The following is a 6,000-nucleotide window of genomic DNA, read 5'->3' as shown; positions in this document are numbered from 1 at the left end:
CCTTCAAAGCAGAAATAATCCCAAAACCCTTAGGCTTCCCTAAACGTCTATATGACACCGTCTTACCCAAAGGATCTCTCAACTGCACCCTCTGCATCTCACAGTCTATCTTGGCCTTGTATGAACTCAGCCAATCCATCCCCAGAATTACATCCAAATCCCCTAGATTAAACTCAATAAGATTCGAAGGAAAGATAGCTTCTCCTATTTTCAAAGGCAAGCCTTTGAATATTCTATTACAATGGACAAGTTTTCCAGTAGGCAGACTAACCGACACATCAACATGACTGGACTCAGTTAAGTTTAATTTGCGCACAACAGAAGTAGAAATGAAAGAGTAAGCTGCTCCAGAGTCAAACAAAGTGTTGACAGAGGCAGAATGAATAGAAAAAGTACCAGTAACTACATCTGAGGACCTCTCAGCTTCTCCCTTGCTCATCACAGTCAAGCGTCCGGGAGTGTTGTTTCTTGCCTGGTAACCATTGTTGTTGTTGCCTGAGTTGTTGCTGCTGTTGCCAGATCTGTTGTTGTTGTTGCTACCATTGCCAAACTTCCCATTCTGACCATTTCCCCTGTTCCCCTGGTTGCTGAAGTTGTTAGGCCTCTGTTGAGTGTTCCCACCATTCCCACCATTTCCCCGTTGTTTCTGTTTGGTGTAACACTCATATTCCCTGTGCCCCTTCTTGTTACAGAACCGACAAGTCACTAAATTCCCATCACAATCTCTCCCAGGGTGGTTTCTCCTACACCTCTTACAATGGTAGGTTCTCTCTCCATTGTTAACAGTAGAAGAGTTGCTAGCAGTTTGGTCACCTCTATCAAATGAGTTCCCACTCCTAGGCCTCTTATAGCTATTTTGGTGCTCTGGTCTCCCAAAGTCCTTCCTCTTCTCCCCGGCCTTGGCAGTCTCTCCCACACTCTTAGAATTTAGGTGGTACATGTGGGCAGCTCTTTCATATACCTTGTCTAGAGTTTTAAATACCTTCCCCGCTAGGTCTTTTTGCAGTTGGTTAGTTAACCCTTGCTCAAACCTCTGAGCCTTCAGCTCCTCAGTGGGTACTACTTCAGGGGCAAACCTAGCAAGTGTCATAAACTTATTATAATACTCAGAGATTGTCATCTGCCCCATTTCCAGGTTTATGAACTCTTGGGCTTTTTGTTTCTTTAGGAAAGGAGGGTAGAATTTGTCTCTTAAAGCGGTTTTGAATACCTCCCACCCAAAGTTAGGCTTGGCTTTCACTAGCTCACAGTTATCTCTCCACCAAATGTCAGCTTCGTCCTTAAGATACATGGCTGCCTGATCCACCTTCAAATTATCAGGGCAGTTCAGTGCCACAAACAATTTGTCAAACTCACGTATCCAGTTCTCTAAGAAGGTGGGGTCAGCACCTCCCTTGAACACTGGGGGTCTCACTTGTGCTAGCTTTTTGAACATTTCTGCCTGGGGGTCAAGCTGATCCCCTCGGTTTTGGTTCAGATTCTCTGCCAACATTCGGATGGCTTCAGCAAGGGCGGCGTTATTGGCCATGGTAGTTTTACGCCTGAAAATATAGGGACATCATACTCTAGTTCAAATACCATACGCATATACTCACAGAATCATCATAATAAATATCACATATATTGGTTCAAAAGGGTACCTTGCTTTGCACCCCTTTGTCCCAAGTAGAATCATATAAATATAAACACAATTCACACCCAAATTCAAGTAAAGTTAAGAAAAATAATCCCCATACCACGTCACTCTTACTAGCTTAATAATAACCAAAGGAAATATCTTAAAATCTTTATTTCACTAACTTTAACTTTCTTTGGCTCACAAATACTAGTAAAATGAAACTTATAATATAAAATAATGACTCTATAGCTTTAGCTACTTATTTAAATTAATCATCTAAAGCATACTATAATAAAGTTCTAATAACTATTATCAATGGCAAGTTGCCTTATTCATGCTAACTCTACTCTAAAAAAAAAAAAATATCTCAAGGTATCACATTGCTGTTCCTATCTTTCTTTTCATCATAGTTATTGACATCAAAATCGGGATCCTTTTCATCATCTGAATCTTCAATAGTTATGTACTTGTGAAGCGGATTAGGATTCCTAGTAGCTCTTTTTCCCGCATTTGGATCTTCTAGTGGTGGTTGTAGCCATTCAAGGTCATCCTCATCTGGAAAGTCAATAAGGGTATAGTCATGGAACATTCTTGTATAAGTTTTAATCTTATGCTTCTTATTCTTCGCAGTTTTAAACTCATGTATATATTGGTAGTCTTCTTCATCAGGGTTATCTGGCGTCATAATCCTTTCGTACCTCTCTAAGGTATCTTCACTTCGCGCATCATTCTCATCCTCAGACACAACAACAGGGTTGTTCCTAATAGCATTATTCGTGCTTCCAAACGTGCTTACTGAGTCACTCATCTCCTTTCTACGTCATCCCAACGCAACGAACATACAAAAGCATAACACAAGCACATCACAAAACACATTAATTAAGACATTAATTACTAAATGTTAGATAAATAAGAAAAATGACACTTCAAATGACAATAAAATGTAAAGATATGTATGGAATATGCATGCATTCCCTTCTTAAGTCTACCCAAAGCTCACCAAGTAGACAAAATAAACTTCAAAATCATTTTAGATAAAACATTTCAAACATACCAAGTTTCGAAAAATCACTTTAGCCTTTGAACTTAAATCCTCAATGTTAATTAGTTAGGCGCCTAAGACATGTTAAGCTAATTGGCTTTAGTGGTAATTAAATCTAAACCTTAGCTCCCAGATACCACTTTGTAACACCCCAATAATTCTCTCTTAAAACCCTGTGAGAAACCTGTAAATAACCTGAACAAATCCAAGAGAATTACTGGTGTGCTACCGCCACGTGTTCAAACGTTAAGGCTATCTCAGAAGTTAGCAGCGGAAAACCAAAACAGTTTTAAATAAACCTCAAAGCAAAGTATTTAAATCAAAATAAGTATTACAAGTTGGAACCTTTAAGGCCCTTATTCAAAACCCAAAAGTAAAAGTAAGTAATTAAAATTCAGTGTTAAAACAAACTTAAACCAAGAGAAATAGTGTCAAATAAAATCGAGTTAAATAAAATCAAACTTGCAAGAAAAGCGAAAACAAGCAACCAACTCTCTACTCAAGATCCCACAACCCTGATGAATGCTGCATGTGAGAGAACCTGTGGTTATTCTGCTCCCCAATATTACAAGTGTAAAAATTGGATCGTCACAGGGTCATTTGAACTTGAAGGCGAAGGCCATGACCAAAGAAGGACACACACACAAAAGCACGCAATCAGCAAAGCTGAGTACATACAAGCTGCAAAGTAAAATAAGGAAGTACTTAACATGCTACTAATAATCAATCATACGCATAATTAAATCACAAACTCGACACACGACTCGATTATTTAATTTATTAAGACTCCACTAGCTAATAGTAGCTAACTCATTTCAATTTATTCATTGGATTTAGCAATAGACAAGGTTGTCCAACCCATGTCCCATTTGGAACATCAATAAAGAAAAACCCCATGCCTCCTTTCGGAAACATCAATAAACATCCAACGACCACGGGCGCGACTCCGTGACCGTAGTTAGTATGAGATCTCACCTAACTCCTAGTTTTATAAAAAAAAGTATTTGAAATAAGAGACTCGTAGATCAGACGGCCTCGAGAAAAGTACACGGCTAATACCCCATGTACCCCAACCCCTGATTGTCATTACTCCAGAAGTGCACCAATCCAGAGTTTTATTGCTCATCCATCTTGCACTTTACGTGATTTACAGGTTTAGACTTGGTGATGACTCACATGCATAACAATTCAATCAATCCAATATCAATTCAATCAAGTAAAACAACTTTTCAATTTCAATTCTTGATTTATTAGTGGCAAGAAACATTTATTATTTATTCCTTTACTACCTCGGTGTATAAACACCTTGAGTGCATAAGGCACCCCAAACTCTTAACCTTGTCTTATAAGACATGAACCATTCCTTTACTCATCCTATTTCATTAAATCATGAATGAGTAATAATTGAATCATTTCACCAATCACATATCTTTGCCTCTAAGCATACCTTGCATAATTAGTACATAACCAATAATTGCAATAATAAATAATGCACATCAAATGAATTTCACAATGTATAACCAAACAATTTAACCCAGTCATCCCTAGACATGGTACTAAGTTCTCGATCCATCCTTAAACATGCACCTAAAAGCAAGGTTTTGTAACTTGTACGTACCTTGAGTAAACAATTCGATTGGCCACTTTAAAGACTAGAAATCACCTTCTACAAAGTCCTCTCCTAAACCAAATAATAAGGAATAAATCAATACCAAAGCAATTAAAATTACAGCAATATTAAATTATTTAAAAACCTCTCAAACCATTAAAATAAAGTCCTTAAATTAATCCAATTAGCCAAAACTAATAGTACAACATCCCAACTACAAGTTTAGGTGTTAAAATCATGAAAATATAGTGTTTAATAATAAATTACAGCAACTTTAAAGTGGTAAAATAAATCTGAAAATTTGGTTTAAGCATATAAAATAATCCCATAAGCATAATTATTTGAAAAAGCCATCATATAGTAATTTAGAGTGTTAAAAACCCAAAAATACATCAATTCAACGCAATTAGAGGCTTCAAAATAGAAGATACAAAATCTGAAAATTTAATAATAATCAAAATAATTGAACTTAAACATAATTTACATATAATATAGTTAGATAACTTAATTAGTATGTTTTAAACCCTAAAACCATGAAAAATCAACATTTAAACCCTAAATTTATAATTAAACCAAATCTGAAAATTTATTAAATAAATTAAACATGATGAAACTCATAAATTTATAAACTTTAATAACCCAAATATAATATCAAACCATAATAATAAGAATTCATAAACAAAATTTAATAAAGATCAAAACTTTAATTAAAAAAATAACAAGAATAAGAGAAGGAGAAATAAGGGAAGGAGAAAGGGAGGAAGGGCAAACTGTTGCTGCTGGTGGCTCGGCTGGAGGCGCGGCGGTGGCTGCTGGCGGCAGGGGTGGCAGCTCGGTGGTGCTGCTGGCGGCAGCACTGTAGCAGGTAAGTTTTTTTTTTTTTTTTTTTTCTCTTCTTCTCTTCGTGAAACAGTAGGAGGGAAAAGAGAGTGTTTTTTTTTTTTTTTTTTACGTGAGATTTGAGGGAGGAGAGGTATAAGGGTTTTTATTTTGGGCTTGTTAATTTCCTAATTAAATTAGGAGTGGTATTCCTAAATAGACTAGGATTATTGTAAACCAAAAATAAAAAAAAACACTACTTTATTTTAAAAACTTCCATAACATAATTTATTTAATAAAATTACCGTAAATATAATTACAAGAATAACATATAATTAAATTGTAATTAAATTAAAATGTGGGGGATTACATTATAAATATAGGCTCAGGGTTTCCATCTCTAAATTATTGCAACGTGTGTTTCACTCTATATAGAACATAACTACAATATATATTGTGTTTGTAAATTAATATATATGCATGAACATTATATTGATATTACAAATTTAATAAATGTTCAATTGGCATAACAAAAATGTACATTTTGTTTTATATAAATGAACAAATTATCACAAATAACATGAGCATATATATATATATATATCACAAATAATGTAAGTGACAATATGTGATTTATTTTTTAACATTTTTTAAAATAGAATCATATTTTAAAATAGAACCATCAAAGGTTTATGATGAATGAGCAATATGTGATTTATTTTTGAACATTTTTAGACAGGTGAATGAACATACATTAACATATGTGTGAATAATATACACATATCCAAATGAACATCTATGTATCAAATTCAAATAAGCAACTATCAATATAGAGCGAAATTGTATGTAGTATAATATTCAAATGATGCTCATAAGCATAAAATTTAAAATGAAGTTAAACATTTCAATATG

The sequence above is a fragment of the Chenopodium album genome, chromosome 25, assembly GCF_948465745.1.
Source record: "Chenopodium album chromosome 25, dcCheAlbu1.1, whole genome shotgun sequence".
Classification (NCBI taxonomy): domain Eukaryota; kingdom Viridiplantae; phylum Streptophyta; class Magnoliopsida; order Caryophyllales; family Amaranthaceae; genus Chenopodium; species Chenopodium album.
The sequence above is the reverse complement of the archived record's forward strand: the minus strand, read 5'-3'. Positions refer to the sequence as shown.